The sequence below is a fragment of the Cryptomeria japonica genome, chromosome 10 (genome assembly GCF_030272615.1).
Source record: "Cryptomeria japonica chromosome 10, Sugi_1.0, whole genome shotgun sequence".
In the NCBI taxonomy this organism is placed as follows: Eukaryota; Viridiplantae; Streptophyta; class Pinopsida; order Cupressales; family Cupressaceae; genus Cryptomeria; species Cryptomeria japonica.
Genome location: NC_081414.1, coordinates 42,967,735 through 42,990,216, shown reverse-complemented (window position 1 = coordinate 42,990,216; position 22,482 = coordinate 42,967,735).

Genomic DNA, 22,482 nt, shown 5'->3' with positions numbered 1-22,482 from the left:
CGCTTCACTTGTTGCACATGTACCAGTTTACACCACCATACCGGTTCACTTCTCAGCATATTGACATCAATGACAACATACAATATTCTTGCACATATGCCAACAATCTCCCCCTTTGGCATTGATGGCAATATACAAAGATATCACTCAGCATCACATCTTCTCCCTATTGTTGCAGATATCTTCCCCACTTCACATCTTCTCCCCCTTTGATAACAATGCCAAAGTGGAGGCACAAGCTTCCCTGTTCCACTATGTTGCTCCATCTGAGGAGTAGCATCCTTCAACACATCAATCCTGAAAAAGATTGGACACTGCAATACCTGACTGATGCGGAGCACATACTTTTAGTTCACCTCTTGAAGGGGCAGCACCCCTAATTCACCTCTCAAATAGGTAAATGAAGCCTTTGGTAGAGGCTTGGTGAATATGTCTACTAACTACTCCTTACTGAAAACATGTTCCAATACAAACTCTTTGTTCTTAACCTTTTCCCTTAAGAAATGATACTTGAGTTCAAAGTTCTTGGTTCTAACATGTAAAACTGGATTCTTGGATATGTTAATTGCACTTGTATTGTCACAGAATATACTTACCAGTTCAGATATAGGAACTTTGAAGCCATTCAATACATGCTTCATCCAAATAGTCTGGGTACAGTTCATGAAAGCTACAACATACTCCACTTCTACTGTAGACTGAGAGATACAACTTTTCTTTTTACTCATCCATGAGACCAGTCTACCACTGAGAAAGAATGCACCACCGGTTGTGCTCTTCCGGTCATCTACATTACCAACCCAATCAGCATCTGTGAACACTTTTAGGTTGAAATTATTATTGTATGGATACCATAGCCCATAGTCAATAGTTCCCTTTAGATATGTAAGAATCCGCTTGACTGCTACCAAGTGGGATTCTCTTGGGCTTTGCTGAAACCGAGCGGTAATACCCACTACATGTGCAATGTCTGGTCTGCTATGCACTACATAATGCAACTTACCAATCATTGATCGGTATTCCTTCTCATTTACCAGTGTTGAGTCATCTTCTTTTGATAGTTTACAACCGGTCACCATTGGTGTACCAACTGGTTTACTATCTTCCATGCCAAAGGTCTTCAACACCTCTTTGACATACTTGGACTGAGTAATAAAGATTCCATCTTTCATTTGTTGAATCTGCAGTCCAATGAAGAACTTAATCTCCCCTATGAGTGACATCTCAAATTCCTTCTTCATCTCATTGGAAAAATCATGACTTGTCTTGTCATCTCCTCCAAAGATGATGTCACCAATAAATACTTCACAGATCAGAATCTGATCTCCTTTTGATTTTAAGTACATATTGCTATCTTCACTTGTTCTTTCAAATCCAATCTTCACAAGATGGGAGTGCAAGCGTTCATAGCATGCTCTAGGTGCCTTCTTTAGTCCATACAAGGCTTTATGTAGCCTACACACCATGTCACTATCTTCTGATAGGGAAAACCCATCTGGTTGCTCTATATACACCTCCTCTTCAAGTATTCCATTTAGGAATGTAGATTTTACATCCATTTGGTATACCTTGAATCCTTTAAAAGATGCATATGCAAGAAGCATACGAACTCCTTCCAATCTGGCTACTGGAGCAAAGGTTTCTCCATAGTCTTCTCCTTCTTCTTGAGTATACCCCTTACACACCAGTCTGGCTTTGTTTCTTATCACTGTCCCATCTTCATCCAGCTTATTCTTGAAAACCCATTTGGTACCAGTGACACTTTTATGCTCCGGTCTGGGTACCAAGGACCATGTACCATTCTTTTCTATCTAATCAAGTTCCTCTTCCATTGACTTGATCCAATCTTCATCTTTATGTGCCTCTTTGAATGATTTAGGCTCAAATTCAAAGATCATACATGAGTTTTCTCTGACCTTTCTTCTTGTAAGGATTCCTGCATCCTTGTCTCCTATGATTTGCTTTGGATCATGATTGAGTTTGACATACCTAGGTATGTTCTTAAAAGATTCCTCTTGCTTTTCTTCTTCATCATCATCTTCATTAGCATCAACATCCATCGGTGTAGGAGCACAATTACTGATACTAGGCTGATTTGCAACCGGTTCCTAGAAGGTTACTACTGGTTCATCTCCTACTTGCTCACTACCAGTTTCCTTAGGTTTCCTAGAGTTTTCCTCAACCCTAACATTGATGCTTTCAATAATTCTCTGAGTCCTATTGTTGAAACATTTGAGAGCTTTTCTCTTATTGGAATACCTTAGGAATATTCCCTCATCACATTTAGCATCAAACTTGCTCTGATGTTCACTCCTCTTGGTGTAACATTTAATACCAAACACTCTAAAGTAGCTTACCACTGGTGTCTTACCGGTCTAGTACTCATAAGGAGTCTTATCCTTTCCCTTTTTGATGAGTACCCGGTTCATTGTGTAGACTGCAGTGCTCACCACTTTTCTCCAAAAGGTGTGAGCGACCTTTCCTTGGATCAACATAGTTCTAGCCACTTCAACCACAGTCCAATTGTTTCTCTCTGCTAGGCCATTCTGTTGTGGAGTCCGGGGGGAAGACAATTGCCTCTTGATGCCATTCTCTTCACAATATTTGTTGAATTCACTGGAAGTGAATTCCCCTCCTTGATCAGTTCTAAGGCATTTGATTCTTCTTCCGCTTTCCTTTTCTACCAGTGCTCTGAAAGTTTTAAACTTTCCAAAGGCTTCAGAGTTGTCCTTCAAGAATGTGACCCACATCATTCTTGAGAAATCATCTATAAGAATCATAAAATACCTATCTCCCTACACACTCCTAGTCTTCATAGGACCACACAAATCAGTATGCACTAGATCAAGTAAATTGTTAGTAGTGAAAGATTTACCTTTGAAGGTTGAGGAAGACATTTTCCCCAGTTGACACTCTCTACACAAAGGATTTTCTGGTTTGCTCAGCATAGGTAATCCTCTAACTACCTTGGTCTTACTGGGCTTCACAATGTTATCAAAGTTTACATGGAAGAGTCTCCTATGCCATATCCAACTATCATCAAACTTATCCATAAGACATGTACTTATATTTGCATTTAGCTGAAATAAGTTACCTTTGGTCTGCATACCGGTGGCCATCAATTCACCATTCTTTCCTTTGATTTTGCACACTCTATTTTTGAATTCCAGACTGAGTCCACTGTCATTCAGCTAGGCAACACTTAATAGATTGTGTCTGAGACCTTCCACCCAATACACATTGTCAGCACTGCTCTTTCCATTTAGAGAGATGGACCCTCTGCCTTTGACCATACATGGTGCATCATTACCAAAATGAACCACACCACCATCATACTCTTCCAGGGATATAAACTTGCTCCAGTCACCAGTCATATGGTGAGAGCAACCACTGTGAATAATCAACTCATTGAAATTATCAAAGCAGGAGACAAGAGCCTTCTTGTCTAACACATCCTCCTTGACTGCAACAAACACAATATCTTCATTTTCTTCATCTTCTGATTCCTCATCTGTGACACCTTCATCAACTGCTACAAAGTAGTTTCTTCAGTTTCCTCCTTTGAATTTCTTGAACCTTTATGGTTTGTCCTTGCTATCACCATTAGGACAGTTTATAGCGATGTGTCCTATCCGGTTACAAGAAAAGAATTTCAAAGGAAGCTTACCTCTGTATTTGCCGGTTCCCTTAGGAAGTCTCTTGGCAAGAAGAGCTTCAAATTCCATTAGAATCTCCTCATCATCCATTTCTTTGCTTTGTCTTGGTTCACCGCTAGTGCATACTTCTTTTCCTTTTCTGGATGGTGCAGCAGATGCTCTAAAAGCTGATTCGGTCTTTTGAACACTGCCATCAAAAATATTTAGCTCATAGGCTGTCAACTTTGCAATGATGGAGTCTAGGGATACCTTAGTCTTGTCTATTGATCTCAACTCTTGAATAACAACAACCCTTATTGCATAGACCAGTAATAAGGATCTCAAAACTTTGCTAACAACAGTGGAATCTTCCATTTTACCACCCGCACTCTTGATATCTTCAACAATGGTTTTGATTCATATTCCATATTGTTGAATGGTCTCACCTTCAACCATCTACATGTCTTCAAACTCCCCTCTAAGGCTTTCTTCCTTAGCTTGTTTTACATGTTAATAACTTCCATAGATATTCTCAAGCGTATCCCATACTTCTTTGGGATTGTCTTTATCCTGGACATCAATAAACTCAATGTCAAATAAGCTACTGATTAGGGCTTCCATGACTTGCCCATTCTCCTGAATCTCTCTCTTTTGGTCATTGGTGAGAGTACCGGTAGGGATAACAAAAATGTTCTCAACATACCTCCAATGTTGAGCACCCATGCTTCTGATGTATATCTTCATTCTGTCCTTCCATATTTTAAAGTTATCTCTATTGAACTTTGGACCTTCCCTCTTCATCATTACAATAGGATCTTTCCCTCAAGCGGTTAACCTTACAACACAGAGGACCTGGAGGATGCTCTGATACCAATTGATAACTCAATGATTAAAAGTGAGTACCAAACCGGTACTGAGAGGGGGGGGGGCAGTGAATCAGTACAGGCACAAAAACTTCTCCTGAACCGGTTTGATTGCAGACTGTAAACTACCGGCAATCTCTAACACCGGTTAAACACAATGCAACTGTGAAAGACATGAACCGGTCAATCTTCTTAGCTTTCCACATAACCTACTTCCTCATTTCCACTTTGTCCTTATGCATAAACATATAATCTATCATCATAAATATAATACCTTGCTAGATCAACATGATTCACCTCTTGACAGAAAACAACAAAGCATCACATGAAAAGGACATCACATATGACACACACATTTTTCATGTGGAAACCCAATTGGGAAAAACCACGGTGGGGATGAATACCCACAAGCTGTTTTGAACTCTTTAGAAGTCCGCTTTGTTAGAAGCCTAGTCTGGTAAAAGACTGTTACAACAGGTTTTGTTAGGAACTGATCCTATTAGGGATCACCCGATTAAGGGATGGCTAGAATACCCGATTAAGGGTTAAACCCTGTTAGAGGTTACCTTGTCAGAGGATTTTATGAACTCAATGGCCTTGAGTCACCCTGTTAAAGGATTTATAGCAAGCTGGTTAAAGCTACCCAGTTAACGGATTTTCCAACTGTTGAAGTAGTTAAAGATCAACAGGTATTACAATGATCTGGTAATAGCACTCAATGCCAATGCAGATCCGCTTTAGTTCCTTCCTTCTGCACACACACTATGTAGGTATCAATCCTCTTATCTGGTCTGGAAAGAATCACATATCTCAACACTTAGATACACACACAACATTTGCCAACAACCTCAACATGAAACACAACATCGACCTTATAGAACACAGATAGGTTGGTAGCATAAACCCTAAACCCTAAACACTTAGGTTAAGAAATTGATCAGTTCAATCTTGACCATTGAGCACTTTGCATTTGAATGCAATAGTCTTGAACAGATCTCAAGACATTATCCATCATTCGTTCTTCACCTCTTCATGGAGGCGATAACCCATCACGCATTCTCCACCGTTTGCAAATACTTCACACATTCCCGAGGTAGATAGGATCAATCTCCTTCATGCAAGATCCTTCACGTGCATGAGACTGACGTGGCAACACGATCTGATCTCCATTACAATGCTAACTCATCAAACAATGTCATCAGTTGAATCACACAGGCTTGGAACACTTCAACCGAAAACCCTGAAGCTAAGACTACCAACCGGTAGTCCTACCACATTCCATGTACCGGTTCTCATTCCAACATACTGGTTTCGGTTCACAACATCATACCAGTTCACTTGGACAAGCATACCACTTCACTTATTGCACATGTACCAGTTTACACCACCATACCGGTTCTCTTTGCTAGTTTCTTAACTTCAATATACCGGTTCACTTCTCAACATATTGACATCAATAACAACATACAATATTCTTGCACATATGCCAACACTTTTGAGATTGGGGATATGGTGTATCTGATGGTTCATCCCTATAGATAGCCCTCTCTTAGGAAGAAGGGCTCTGAGAAATACAAGCCACGTTATTATGGGCCATTTAGGATTATCGAGTTGGCGAGGTGGCTTACGAGGTGGATTTACTGGCAAATAGAAAGGTCCATAATGTGTTCCATGTTTTGTGCCTCAAGAAGGCATTGGGACAACATATAGCTCCTTCTTCAAATTTACCACCCTTGGATGATGAGGGGAAGTTGATTTTAGTACCTAAGACCGTCATAGAGACTAGAGAGCATCACCTTCAGAGGTGGTTCATTAGGGAAATTTTGGTTAAGTGGAGAGATCTCTCGATAGAGGATGCTACTTGGAAAGGCGGGAGTATTTTACAACATCCTGCATTGAGTTTCCTTGAGGAAAAGAAAAATCACAGAGGGCAGACTATGATATCCCCACCCTAGTAAGTCTCTGTGACTAATGGGTTAGCTTATCATTTTTGGACTCTTGTAGGCTAACATTTTGGATAGAGAGTCTCAATGGCAGTTCTACTTCTTCAGTTCAGTCTTGGGTTTAGTTCTAGGGTCTTAGCAGTTGGTGTGTGGGATTAGTTGCGAGACTTACTATTTTTAGTAATTCAATCTGGCAGTTGTGCTATGTTTAGTCAGGGCACCTGGACACATGAGGTTTATTCAGTGTTGATCTTAGCTTCTGACGATTCATCAAAAGACTGAATATTGAGGGAGATATTAATATTTTAGTGGTTAAGTTATTTAATTAACTTATAAGGTTATTATAAAGTCATACAGTAACTTTATTTTATTTTAAAACCACTTAATATTATAAAGTGATTTTATTAAAATCACTTAAGTGAAATATTATGCCCAAGTTGACTATAGAATTATGCAAGTTGATTAAAATACATTTTAATGTATTTAATAATGAAATTAGGCATACATATTGGAAATTGTGCCAATTGGGGGTTATAAGGGGTTTGGAAGCAATTCAAACTCTATTATTGATTATTTGAAATTGATTTTTCTTTACTCTATGGATTTTATGAGACAAGGGTTTCAGAGGGTTTGCTATTGAATAATGTTCATTCTTCATGGATCTATGATTCTGAGGCTGTGAAAGATCAGCTGAATTATTGCAAACTGAGAGGGTTTCACACAACAGTCTTTAGGTGCTTCATCAAAGGTTAATTATGTTAGTTATTTGCAGATTTTGAATAAGGAAGGAGGCAATACAGGTTAGATGCCTCATTAGCAGCATTGTTTCAGTTCAATAACCAGTCGTACAGTATTCCTTATTGGTCGTACCAATCAACTTTGGCACGTGGGGCTCCAGAGAAATGTGTTTTGTCTGGGATTATGGAACGCCTACCCAAAGTGCATTTAGAATGCACAATTCCCAATTCCTTGTCCTTTCAATCTATTCTATCTACTTTTTAGCTCAAAAAAATCATTTCCTAGACTTGTACGACCATTTTGATCAGTTTCCCAGTTTTGGTTAGCAAACACCAAATTTCTTCATTTAAAATAAGCTAAGGACTCATGGGTATGCAATTAGCAGTAGGATTTATTGTAGCAGGTATCTTATTCATAATATAGTTGCAGATTCTCTCAATTCTAGTTCTATTTAATTTTATGTGCGTTTCTTGCCTGGCACATGTGTTATTTTATGCTTTACATTTGTTCAAAAATATTGAAAATCCAAAAACACAACATCAATAGTATTTTAGGAGAGTTAGAAGCATCAGGGTTCTTACATATTTGAAGATGATAAAGCTTGTTTGATTCGTGGTAGAGGTTATATTTCTTTCAATGGTAAACATAACACTAATGATGTCTTATCTGTTGAAGGTCTGAATCATAATATTCTAAGTGTTGGATAGATGGTTGACAAGGGATATAATTTTCAATTCAAGAATAGAAATGCAAGATTCTAAATGCCTCCGGTATAGAGATTGCATCAGTGACAAAGAATAAAGGTAATATCGTTCACTTGAATGTTGGTTAGAAAGGTTGTTTGATTGCTCAGATAGATGAAAGTTGGTTGTGGCATAGAAGGATGTGTCATGTTTATTTTGACTACATGATAAGGATAATTTTTGTTGGCAACAACAATCAAGGAAAAATGAGAGGGGGGGGGGGGTGAAACAGTTTTCACTGGATTATGCAAATTAAGCACAATCTCATATTTCAATCAACTGTAGCAATAATAAAGATAAAGACAATAACAACGACACACACAATACCAAGATTTTTACGTGGAAAACCTGGTTAACGGAAAAACCATGATGGGAACCTACCCACAATAAGATGATACTCTGCAGTAGTAGGTGTAAATATTATAATGGGGAATGCACATGCAATCGAGCACACTAGCTAGATATCACTACTCAAAATATAATAACCCAAAAAGCTCCAACCCTCAAGGAAGGTTCACTACCTTACAATAATGATCGGACTACAATCTGGAATATATGAACTGCAAAAATAACATCTTCTAATGCTTGATGACAATTTTGGTTAAGCTCATTTGTTTGTCTTGCAACAATCTCTGGTCAATACACCATACTGAAGGATAATTTCTCTTATGCGCACATACATCACTCTATGATAATTTAGACACTACAACCAAACCCAAATTACATGACTCTAACACCTATCTATACAATTCATCAACCTTGACTACAAGGTTGGCCAAACCCTCAACCCTCAATTATAAAATTACATCATACAATACATAAATCAACCACCAGACCAATACAATGATATAGATAGAATAACATGGACCTAAACCAAATCTCCAAACATGCATCACCACCAAAAATCTCACCAAGATTAAATGCAACAAGCTACGCCATCAGAAATACCACATAACACAAAGAATATCACTAGATCAGGAAAATCACCAAGAATGCTCACAAGGATCAGTGCAGACCACCAAAATAAATAGAACATGATAAGGAAACACTAACAAGAATGTTAGAACCATCCGCAATAGTTGCACGAACACCACTTAATCAAATCTACATCGATCAACATGCTAACACTCAAGAACATTCATCAAAAAACAATTTAGACTAGAATGATAGCTTGTAGAGCACAAAATCACAAACCATCTTAAATGAAGATACACATGAACATACAAAATATTCTCCCAAATCTGTAACCAAAGATATGATCATGCCAGAGCACAACAGATCAAATACCAAACTCTACAAACCATATACTTCTAGATCATTGAAACCAATAAGGAATGAAATATTTCAGCATCCCAAACAAATAAACCAACCCTATCAACTCAATGCAAACACCAGATCACCAAACAACTCTCTGCAACACCCAAACATAAGAGTATGTTGACATCAATGATAACAAAACATCCTAGCAACAACAATATCCAACAATCTCCCCCTGTGGAATTGATGGCAACATATGAATGTGAAAAACAATCAATGCAAAGGAATAGATCAACACCAGAAAACTCCCCCTAAAATCATGCACACAAAGCTCCAAAGATAAAATAGTTTTTGACATGCATCTCTCCCCCTTTGACAACAATGCCAAAGGCATAATACAAAACATGTTTTTCTCTCCCAATAACTAATGGTATGATGAAAGAATAAGTATCTAGTAGATTACTGAGAGGGGGGCGGGGGGTGAATCAGTAAATAGAAAAACTGATACAAGCTTCCCAAACTCAAACTCAAACTCACAAAGTAAACTTATTAATGAAATAACACTGTCAAGATCAATACTCATAAGAATATCGGTTGACTGTTATAACAACTTAACAGTAAACAACATTCAACTTGTAAACATCCAAATGCTTCACTACTTCAATGCTTTCAGTTATCATGTCTCATCAGAAATAGTTAAGTAGTTAATCAAATCAACAATAAGATCATAACCACAAAAAATTCACCACATGACACAAGTATTTATACGTGGAAAACCCAAATAGGTAAAAACCACGGTGAGATGAGACTCACAAGAAAATATTTGAACTCTTCTGAAGTTTACCCTGTTAGGAGCCTAGCCCGTTAAAGCTTTTACAAAAGTCTTGTTAAGAACTGATCCTATTAGGAATCACTCGGTTAAGGGATTGACTACAAATGCCTTGTTAGAAGCAAATGCCCTGTAAGGAGTAACCTTAATAGAGGATTTGAGAATCCAATCTAATGGACCACCTTGTTAGAGGCTTTAATAAGTAACCAAGCTTGTTAGAGCTTACTCGATTAGGGGATTTCAATTCTGCTGTAATTGTCAGAAAACAACAGGAGTTTCTTGATCTGTCTGAATAGTACTACATTTGCTTGATCAGATCCATTTAAACTTCTATCTGCCTTTACTCAAACTGTAGACTCATTCTCCAGTTAGGCAACCACACACTCAACTGATTTCTACCAACTCTTGCCAACAACAAAACAAAACAACTTCATCAAACTTAAATACAAATCAATTAGGTTGGTAAAATAACAAAAATCTAATCTTTTTGTCATTGAGATTACAAACAAGTCGGTACAAGCATGACCATTGGATTTCATACCGATCTCATCACATCAATCAAGAAAACCTCAACCATTCCTTGATTACCACTTCATCGAGCTTAGTAACTCATCACGTGTTTTGCATTAGATGCAGTACACTTTGCTCCTTCCCTAGACAAATAAACATGCCAAAATAATTTGAACTTGTCTTCATACAATGACCTTATGTGTCACCATCATTATCAACATAACCAATTCAACAAACTTAATCAGTTAGCATTTAGCAAAAACAATTGGTAGGGTTTACTGGTTACATAACATAGAATGGGTTTAACCTTCTACACCGGTTTACCGGTTCAACTCACAAACTTACATATTGGTTTACAATATCTTTTACAAAGCTCTTCCTACCAGTTGCAAGAAAATATCAACATTAACAACAATATTAGCAATATCATTACCGGTTCAATTGACATCAATGACAACATAACATATCATTAATGCAATCTTCATGCAAATGCCAACAATCTCCCCCTTTGGCATTGATGGAAATACAAATATTCGCATGCTCTCTCTATCTTCAGTCTGTCATCGGTTCTCTTTCTCATAATCACATGATTATTCTCCCCCTTTGACATCAATGCCAAATTGAAATTAAAACATGTAATATCAAAATTTTACTGTGCATCAACAACATACTACAACTTGATGCTCCCCCTGTGGAATACATCCACTTCTACATCAACCCTTTTAAGATTTTGCAAGTATTTCAAGGACTAATGCAATCAACATCATATTCAACTAACTTCATGAAGAGGACAACCCCTAACTAACTTCAAAGATACTCAAAAGTAGTCTTAGGCAGAGGTTTTGTAAAAATATTTGCAAGCTTCTCCTTGGTAGAAACATGCTCTAAGAGAACATCTTTACTTTGGACTTTTTCCCTCAAGAAATGATACTTCAATTCAATGTGCTTGGTTCGTGCATGCAAAAAAGGATTCTTAGAAATATTAATGGCACTTCTATTATCACATAAGATCTTTATAGGTTCTGAAATCTTCATCTTATAACCTTCCAAAATGTGCTTCATCCAAATATCCTATGTGCAATTCATATAAGTTGCAACATACTCAGCTTCAGCAGAAGATTGTGAAGTACAACTTTGCTTTTTACTACTCCATGAAACAAGTCTTCTTCCAAGAAAAAATACTCCACTAGATGTGCTTTTCCGGTCATCAACATTTCCTGCCCAATCAACATCTGTGTATGCCTTCAAACCAAAGTTTCCTCCATATAGATACCATAATCCATAGTCAACAATACCTTTCAGGTATCTAAAGATTCTATTGGTTGCTATCAGGTGTGTTTCCTTAGGATTCTTCTAGAATCTAGAAACTATGCCAACTGCATGGGCAATGTCCGGTCTGCTATGAACAACATAGTGTAACTTGCCAATTATTGACCTGTATTCCTTCTCATCAACAGACTTAGATTCATCTTCCTTGGACAATTTACAACCTCTAACCATTGGTGTCCCAATTGGTTTACAGTCACTCACACCAAATGTCTTCAAAACCTCTTTCACATAATTAGATTGTGTAATGAAAATACCATTCTTCATTTGATGTATCTACAAGCCTATGAAATTTTTTATTTCCCCTACTAAAGACATTTCAAACTCATTTTTTATTTCATCTACAAAACTGTTGCTCATGACATCATTACCTCCAAATATAATGTTGTACGATAAAATTCATCTTATTCAAATATCAATTAGAATGAAAGGGAAATCATGAATCCCTATCTAATCAAAGAATTCTAACAAACAGACAATGAAATAACACAATCAAGAAAAATAGGAACTATAAATGAAATGAATTAACGACTCCCTATTTCGTGACTGTGTATAACTTCCATTGCTCCTCTTCTTTGTGGTATGATGACTCTCAGATATTGTGCACTTGACTTTGATTTTCAATTTGGTTTTTGAAATCATGCACATGTGATTGAATTTGCTGAAATTAGAAGAATTTGAAATTAAATGAAATTAGAATTTGGGGATTTGGAAATGGAAGAATTAATCAGTTAATTAAATAATTTAAAGAAACTATTTAATTATTTAGAAATTGAATTTAATTAAATAATAAAGATTATTTAAATTAAAGGATTAAATAATTAATTAAATAATTAATATTTAATTAATATTTAGAAAAGGGTTAAATGATTAGATGATTAGAGATAGAAATTGAGAATTAATTTATTTAAATAATAAAAATTATTTAAATTAGAGAATTAATTAGAATTAATTGATAATAAATATTTAATTAATATTTAGAACATGGTTAAATGATGATAGAATATGAAATAGAATAATTAGTAAGATTATGAGGAAATATGAAATTAGAAGAATTAGACTAATTAAATTAATTAAATAATTAAAGAATTATTTAATCAATTAGACGAATAATTAGTACACGATCAATAAGACATTTTTAGGTGTCTACATTTGCCCCTCTTTGAGACAATGTCGGAATGATATTGTTTCAAAGAAAACAAAAAAATTATGCCCCAGTATGCCCCGGTGATACTTAGGGTGTAATGCCCCCTCAAGAGATTGTTTGTGCATTAAAGACATGAATGATCTCTCAAAAAAAGAAGAATGTGAGATAGAATAATAGTTAGTTGATTAGAGATAGAGATAGGTGATATGAAGATGATATCAAGATAGAATATGAGAGAATAGATTGATGAAAGAATGAAATAGAATAATGTTAGATGATAGAAAATGATTCAGAAAGAGATGATGGGAAAAGAATCAATTAACTAGCAATAAGTAAATGAGATGAAATGAGAATGAAATTGAATGAATCATGAACCTGTGCCATTTATTTTATTGCGCAATATATATTCATCACTAAGCTTTATTATTGAACAATGAAGCTTAGCACATCAGGGTATAAGGAACCAAGATGTAAAGATATCTCAATGAAGAAACAAACACGTAGCAGATAAGGAGTGAACCCTCCATTCTGGGAATTACACTAGGGGTCGAGGTATGTGTGGCATCGAATAGATGAATGCTCCTATCACATATACCCACTAGAGAAATTTCCCTATAATTTTATTGGTTCACACCACAAACAACAAACAAAGAAAAAGATAATGCTCATCATAGATCCTCTAGTCACTTGTGGACATCCCTGAGTAGCATAGGAACATAAGCTGTTGCCAATTGATAAAAGATAAAGACTGACCCAGACAAAATTCAGTAGCTATACTGACCTTGTGCCTTCGTTTTCAGTTGCTTGATGCGATAGTTGATAATGTCCAATCTCAGAAAGTTGCGGACCCCATTTAAGACTGACCTGTCTGATTTCGAGTGTATCCTCTTCTGTTTAAGACAAGATAATGATCACTTTGACATGGATATGATACGATTGATAAGACAGTTTGATCAGTTGATTGCAAATGTTTGACTGGATAGTCATATTCTTTTTTAACTTCGTGTGAAGTGTTTGCTGGATATCTGTTAGGGTATTTGTTTCTCACAAGACATTTTATTGCAAGTTTTTCTGATTGATTGATTTTTTTATTTTTAGTTCTTTTCCAAGAGCCTTTTCGATGTTTTTGGATTATGTAGATCGATATTTGAATGTTTTTGGTTGATTTTTTCAGGACATTTTGTAGATGTTTTTTATTTTTGAAGGATTTTTTCAGATGTTTTTGGTATTTTTATGGTTTTCACTGTTTTTGGATTTTAAGTTTTTCAATGTTTTTGGATTTTGAGTTTTTCAATGTTTTTTGGATTTTTTCAGGACTTTATATGATTTTTTTTTGGGATTTTTCGGGACTTTATATGATTTTTAGGATTTTTTCAGGACTTTATATGAATTTTTTTGTTTTAGGATTTTTTCAGTACTTTATATGATTTTTAGGATTTTTTCAGTTATGCCCTCAGTGTGCAGACCTGTATGACATGATGATCTGCAGAATGTATGTGGAGACAAATGACTTTTTTGACATGACATGTTAATGCAATATACATGATGAAGATGCATTTCCTATTTGAACAAAGTTTACTGTGTCTATTGTATCATTTGTAATACACCAATTGAATTGGAGGTGTAAATCATTTCATAGATAAGCGGTCAATCGATCCCTAAGGTCCTTTGGAACATTCAACTCAACACACTTAGTGACTCGGATTTACAAATGGAGATGTAGAAAACTTCCCCATTGGTTCTTGAATCATTTGACCTTCTTTTGCCCATGTGTGTGCAGATGAGTTAATTCCTACTCTTGTGTTCTCTAAAGATCCTTAGCATCCTATATGTCTAGCTACATGGATTATCCTAACTTCAAAAGCATCCCGAATAGAGCCTCGCTGCCAGCAAGCTTTTAGAGCTTTGACGAGGTTATAGATTGTAATTTCTCAAATATTGCTGCATTGTTGTTAGGCGTTCATAGCTTTGATGGAGTTACTCGTATGTTCCCATAGTCAAGCTTTCGTCGCACTTTGCATGCGTGATATTTTAGTTATATATCATTGCTCTTTTGCCTTAAGATGAATTTGGCATAGCTCTTTTTTTCTTTTTATTTTCTTGCCTTGACTTGTAAGTAATGAAACCTACTTGGGTGTGACAATTACAGTGGTATTGAAGTAGAATTTTATATTTTTCACTAGTCATATGATCAACTAGGTGTTTAGAGATCTTCTTAATATGTTTGAGATATAGCAATTGATAGATTTTGGGTTAACAAGTCTCAAATAGTGAAATCACTACCCAACCATAAGTAAAGCGTCGTCATAGGGTAATGTTAAAAATGAATGACCTTAGAACCTCAAATACTTCATGTCCGAATATCTAAGAAAGGAGATGACCCTTGCTTCTCTTGAATGCAAACGAATGATAAACTTGACCAGTTGCCTTGTTTTATTGATGTTGCTATATGAAAATGCAGAAACTTTGAGAATGCGATGCATTTTAAAAATAAACTATATGTAATGCAATGCTTTGAATAATATGATATGCAATGTGAAACATAAATTTCATAGGATTAGAGAGTTTTGTGTAGGTAGTTCATTGGTCTTTGTTTGAAGAGTTGGATAAAGATGTCTTTTTCTTCTTTTCTTAGTGATTTTGCTAGATGGCTGTTATGTACAACCTCCCCTTCTACTATGTTTACTCCTTCTGTTTCTTCTATAAGCAATGTTGAACTTTCTCTTTCAATAGGAAGGTTACCTAACTCGCTCTTGCCATTATGGGTGTTTTGATCTTTATCTTTTTTTGTAAAGGTACTTTCTTCTCCAAAGTATGTTATTCTATCTAAGTCTACAACAAACCCTGCTTTGTGATCACCTTGTGGAAGCCTCTCTCTGACTCTGAGAAATTCAGCAATTGCTTCGTCATTTTCAAACCAATCCAGCGTTGGTTTTCTTTCTTGCCCCCAATCAATCAAGTGTGAATTTACCAGGGGTAAATCATTCCTCCCTTCTATAGTAGACTCTGATAACATGAAGACTTTATTGTTTGAATGACTTTGTGTATTTTCATCTTGTATAGGCTTTATTTGATACCTTAATATTACACTTGCTAGTGGACTAGAATAATGGAGTGATAAGAACTCGTAGTCGTGAGAGTCAATCTCACTTTCAATATATGTTTCATCATGTGAGATATCATCACTTATTTATTCTTGTTCTTGCTGTTGATTTCGGTGTAGATTGATTGGTCTTCTTTGGATATTAGTTACCCTTCTTAAGCCTGATATAAGCCTTTGCAATCTTTCTTCATCCAATTTGTTAGGTTGAGCATGAGTCATTTCTCATGGCAGAAGTAGTGACAATAACCATGGATGAGATTCAGCTGGTGGTGGTAAACCTGCCTCTATTGCAACATTAGCCTGTACTGTTGTATTAATAACTGTATCATTTTGTTATTTAGTGCTAGGTTCTTGCAGGAGTTGTCTCATGTCTTCCCCATCTGATTCCGCACTAGGAGATGTGGGTACTTGATTACTTGTTTGAGATGAAGATGGAAGCACCTGTGTGGAAAAATCCCTTTGTGGTATGTAGTCTGATGGTTTCATTGGTCGATTTAGTATATCAAGGGTGCATTATCTTTCCTGTGATATGTGGTACATACTTATACCCCAATCCTTGATTCCCTGGATTATCATTAGGAACAATAGGTTCTAGTCTTCCTTGTTTCTGTAACCCAAGGCCTATGGTACCATCATATCCATGTCTCTAGAGAATTTTGAATCCATTTCCATACTGATCTATGGGTATTCTGAGTATCGTCATGCGATCTTCTTCTCTATATATCCAATAGTTAACATCTTCATTTAGGGATTCTTCTTGTAAGTCACCCCATCTAATGAAAGAGTATGAGTCTGTGTATCTGACAATTTCTTTTCCTTTGTGTTGTTTTTGTACTGTATTATGAGGTTTCCCAAAAGACTTAGGAGATAGAGACAACTGTTTCCCACTTAAATTATTTGCAATAGAATACTCTCCACAACCCATATCTTGTATTTGTAAGGTTGATGTTGAAGGCATATCCTTTTTTGTTTCTGTGATTGTTAATGCCTTCAGTTGTGTAATGAGAGTTACTTCTTGATTAATAGGTACCTGATTATCCACACTTTCTTTCAAGTAATTGCAATGTTGGAAGGGATCTGGATCACTCTTTATGGTGATTTCAATACCATTGTATGGGAATTTGACACACTGATGAAATGTTGATGGTACTGCTTTCATGGTGTGGATCCATGGGTGGCCCAATAACATGTTATATCCTAGTTCTCTATCCAAGACTTGAAGATCAACCTCTGTTGTTATAGGTCCTACTTGTACGGGTAATGTTACAATGCCTTTTGAAGGATTTTCTTCATTATTGTATGCCTTGATATTTATCCTCTTTGATGAATCAATGTGAAGTTCAAAATATCCTAGTGCCTTAACCAGTTTTAAAGTACAAATGTTTAGGCTAGCTCCTCCATCTATGAGTACTCTTCTAATTTTTCTCTTATGAATGTAAGCTTCTAGATGTAGTGGGTCATCATGAAGCAGTCTATCACTAGGAAAATCTTGTTCTGTGAATGCAATACGTGTGCCTTATGTCAAATTTCCTACCATAGACTGGAAGGCATTTTCATCTATATCTCTGTCCACTACCGAATCTTGAAGTGCTTTGTCCAATATAGCTCTATGAGTGGGTGAAATACGTAAAAGTTCGAATAATGATCTCTGTGCCAAAGTTTTCTTAAGTTGATCAACAATATTATAGGTCCCTACTGCTGGTGGTTGATTTTGTCGGTATCATATGTCTCTGTCTCTGGGAGTTATGGTGATCTTAGCCACTATATCATATGACTTACAAGTTTTGTTGGTATCATATGCTGTGTTATTAATATTTATGTTAAATCCCTCTTCATAGTCTTTATGTGTATGTTTGACATCCATGATATGTTCTATGAGTCCATCTTCAAACCAACTTGAATGAGATGGTTGATCATGCCCCCAGTCTCTGAGACAAAGATTTCTATCATCATCTTATTTTGGTGCCTCTGATATCATACAAAGTTGGTTATCATATGTGTGAGTGTCTAGATATTGCTCATCTTGATCAAATGTTTCTTGTGAATCATTATTCGCTATATCTCTCGAGCTAATGGCATGAATAGTGTAGTCGTATGAGACCTTTGTGTAGTTAGCTATATTGTCTTGGGTACCTAATGTGGTAGCTTTCCCTTTGTCATGCTTAACAAATGGATCCTTAAAAATTGTGTGATTTGTGTTTGCTGAGGTTTTATCGGTATCGATTGTGATGTCCCCTTGGTCTATCATATCTTGGACCAAGTTTTTCAAATTGTAGCAACTTGTTATTTTATGACCTTTAGTCTGATGATAATCAAAAAAATCATTATCATTCCACCATGTGGGTTTGAAAGGACCTGGTTCATACACTCTTACTTTTGGTAAAGTGATCATACTTGTTTGTATTAAGTTTTTGAGCGTTGACTCAATAGGTTCTCCTAGAGGTGTGTAATTTCTTCTTGGAGCATTTACCCTGGGGTATCTCGTGTTCATGTTTTGTGTAGCATTTACATTTGTGGAGGTCAAGTTATTCCCTATATGTGGATTAGATGACTGATTCATTCCCAAAGATAAAACGGGCTGAGTTCTGTTTATCGTTCTGGCGTCTACAATACCATCATTGGTCACATTTTTGTTTTTCAGCCAAAACTTAGATTTTTCATTGTGGTTGGTGTTGTCATACTTAATAAGACCTTGTTCTACTAGTCCCTTCTCACATTTGAGATCTTTTTCCATGATTTGTTTGAATGTTGTTAAACATTACATTTGTATCGGATATTTAATCTTGGGGATCAAGTTTTCTGTGAACATGTCCACTTGCTCTATTTTTGGGATAACTGTCTTCTACCTCCTATAGAGAGACCTCCATCATTGTATGAAGGATGCAAATGTTTCATTCTCATATTGTTTAGCGGCACACAAGTCCATCAAAGTAACCGGGGTGTCAATGTTATGTGAGAAGTTTGTGATAAATTGTTTAGCTAATTCTCCCCATGATGTGATGGTTGGTGGTAAATGTGAAAACCATTCTAAAGCCGGACCTCCCAAACTTTTAGGAAATAGTCTCATTAAATAAGTATCTTCTGTGGCAACCTCTATACATGTCATAAAAAACTCTCTGATATGATCTCTAGGATCACCCTTCCCTCGATATCTGTCAAATTTAGGTGTTTCAAAATGTTGTGGGAAAGGCAGCATGTATAATGTGTGATCGAATGGATAAGGACGTAAGTACTTCATTGTGTAGCTCTTTTTATCGTTACCGGTTTGCATGGTCATCATTTGTTGTTGCAAATTCTGTAATTATTGTGTCAGAATATCTGTTTGTGTCAAAGGTAGACCTTGTGTTTGTGTATGTCCCACAAAAGGATTTTTGGTTGCATAAATAGGAGTTTGTGGGAAGGTACCATGACTATAACTTTGTGTGTTTTGAATTCCACTAGGTATTGTGAAGTAAGTGATATGTGAGCCCATGTTTGGCTGAGTTGTACTTGTTGCATTGGTAGGACCTAGATTTGCATTTTGGTGACTATATTTTGATCCTATAGAATAGGAAACTGGAGGTTGGGTTGTACTTGTTGCTTATGTTTGAATAGGTGTTGAGCCAGTTGATATTATCAGTATGCTTTGTGTTGGTATACTAACACTGACCATTGAAGATGACACACTTGTTTGAAAGTTTGCATTTGTGTTGACATTTGTTTGGATAGGTAAGTTTTGAATAAAATTGGAGGTTGTTGCTTGTATTTGTGTCATGTGTGGTGTTTGACTATTATCTTGACCTAAATTTTTTCCTAGTGGTAAGATCTTTGTGACATCAAAATCTTCAGGTAGTTTTGCCCCATTTTGTAATAACAATGAGAGATATTTGTCCCTATCACTATGTATAAGTGCATCTAGGATCGTAAGGACATGTGGATCTTGTTGAGCTAACTCAATTTCTTATTTTGCTAAATGTTGTTATAATTTGTTTAGGGTAGACATTGTTTGAGAACTTGATTGTTGACTAGTTGATATATCCATGTTCCAAGTTGGGTTTACAGAATGAGCGTTGTTTGGGTCCATTATACCTTTTGCCTTTTGTGACCTTGTGACGGGCATATAAGACTACTATATGAGGGTGGTTCTATGCAAGATGACGACTAACACTAAACTGTAGACGTAAGTATGAGGTATGCAAGACTAGACTAGACTCTCTATTGAGGATTTTGATACGAGACCTGTTGAGTATTTTTGGATTTCTCTAATGCAAGTTTTTCTATTTCTTGTCTTAGACGTTCTATCTCAATCTCTCTATCAATTCTATGCGCAATTTTATACTCAATATTAATCTCGTACTCGACTCCTATATACTGAGGTGCATTTCTCCTTGAGTCCCAAGCTAAGTTAGCTAGACCATCAATGATTTCTCACTGACCGCCGTTTGGCACTAGATTAGGTTGCTCGAAGGGGAGAAAACCATCATCTGGGAGACCCATTACGACACATGCTATGACTCTGCAACTGGCAATGGACTAAGACAGATGTATATGAGATCTAGATGAAGACGTATATGAGGATGATAATGTGGACTCAAAATTAGGACTATGTAACGACTATGGGTGATAATGAAGACATGAATGAGGACTATATGCAAAGACTTTGGATGATAATGAGGATGTAAGTGCAAACTATGCAAATAATTAGGATGATGATGAGGACGCAAGTACGAACTATGCAAAGACTTCCTAGGGTCACAAGTATTTAAAAACTTTGTTTTAAAAAATGGACTCTGTTTTTTGTAACTTCGTGTGTATGACAAGTTTTGTATTTTTCCAAATCTGAGAACAATTGCTTGGAGGTAGGTATAGCTGACTAACTCAATTTTCACATAATCTTAGAAAATTTAGAGATACGTAGGATAGGGCCTGAAATAGCCCAAAGGAATGACTCGATACTAGTTCAACACAACGATACATTAAAAAGAACAAAATACAATCTCATGCTGGAAAGTGGACACAATTCAAATGAGGCCCTTACAATAAAATACCAAAACAAAATGAATAGATAGAGAGTCTAGCAGCACTAGATCCACTCCACGACACACACTTCTTGGGCATGCCAGTCTCTCTTACCCTGAAGATCCAAAGATATTATAGCTGAGGGATTTCTGTATCATAGTGTAAGGTACATGAAGGGTATCTATGGGGTATGATCCGCACTCCCGGAATCACTGAATGTAGTATTTTTGGCAACTAAATTGGTTCATAGTATTAGGTTTTGAGGGATCCTGATCCAACAATGGATTCTCCGAGCAAGCCACTTAAGACTTTAGTTGAGCTTATCGGTGCAGGGAAGACCCCTACATAAGTCGATTTCACTCAACACTCTAGTTGCCTGACCAGTATACTTATATAGCGGCTCAAAAAACCTGCTCGAGAGTACGATGGGAGAGATGATATCCCCAATGCATCCCAATTCAAAGTACCTCTGTGGGGTGATGAAATCCCTAGTCAAAGATACCCCTCAATACATAGAATAAAATAAAAATTGGATGTCTTTGTCACCTCCCTCCTTTCTCCCAAGACCCCGAAGGTGGGTGGAAAGTTGGTTAATGCAACAATAGGTCCACCCCAAACACGTTAAAAATTCTTTACCTTAAGAAAAAAGAAATATGATTTAATCTAATGTAGCCTGATTCACGTTTGTTTTATAGCCCAAATTTAGGTGTTGAATATGCATGTGCATGTCCATTTTAAACACCAACTCGAAATATGAAGGCCTACATGTCAATTTTAACCATTTGTTGATTTTAAGCACCAAAAGACAAAGTGTGAGATACATGCATGTCAATTTTAGCCCATGTTTATTCTAAGCACCAAACAACGAAGGGTGAGATTATCCATGCATGTCCATTTTAACTGTTGTTGATTTTAAGCACCAAAAGATGAAGTGTTAGATGATGCACGCAACTGATCTAATACTAATCCAATCCTTTCTGTAAATTCACCATAGGCTGTAAATAGGAGATTAGTAGTAAAACCAAACCAACAGAAAACAGAAACTAAAAATTTGACAGAAGCAAATGCATGACAATACCTGTGTGATTGCGTGATACTGACAGCTTGAATGTGCGAATATAACAAAGCATATGCGCAATTTTGATAGGCCAAATGCGTGATGATAACAGATCAATTGTGTAATACTAACAGGGCGATTGCGTGACGGACATGCAGACAACAAAAAAATTAAAAACTAAGATAAAACTAAACCCGATCAGAAACCTGCAAAACCATTTGTGAGGCCCTAGCCAAATCTCTCATCGTCCATTCAATATTGATTAGATCGTATTTAACTTGATAAGAAAGAACTAAGCTGTTGTATCTATCAAAGGGCAGTTGTTCTTCTAAA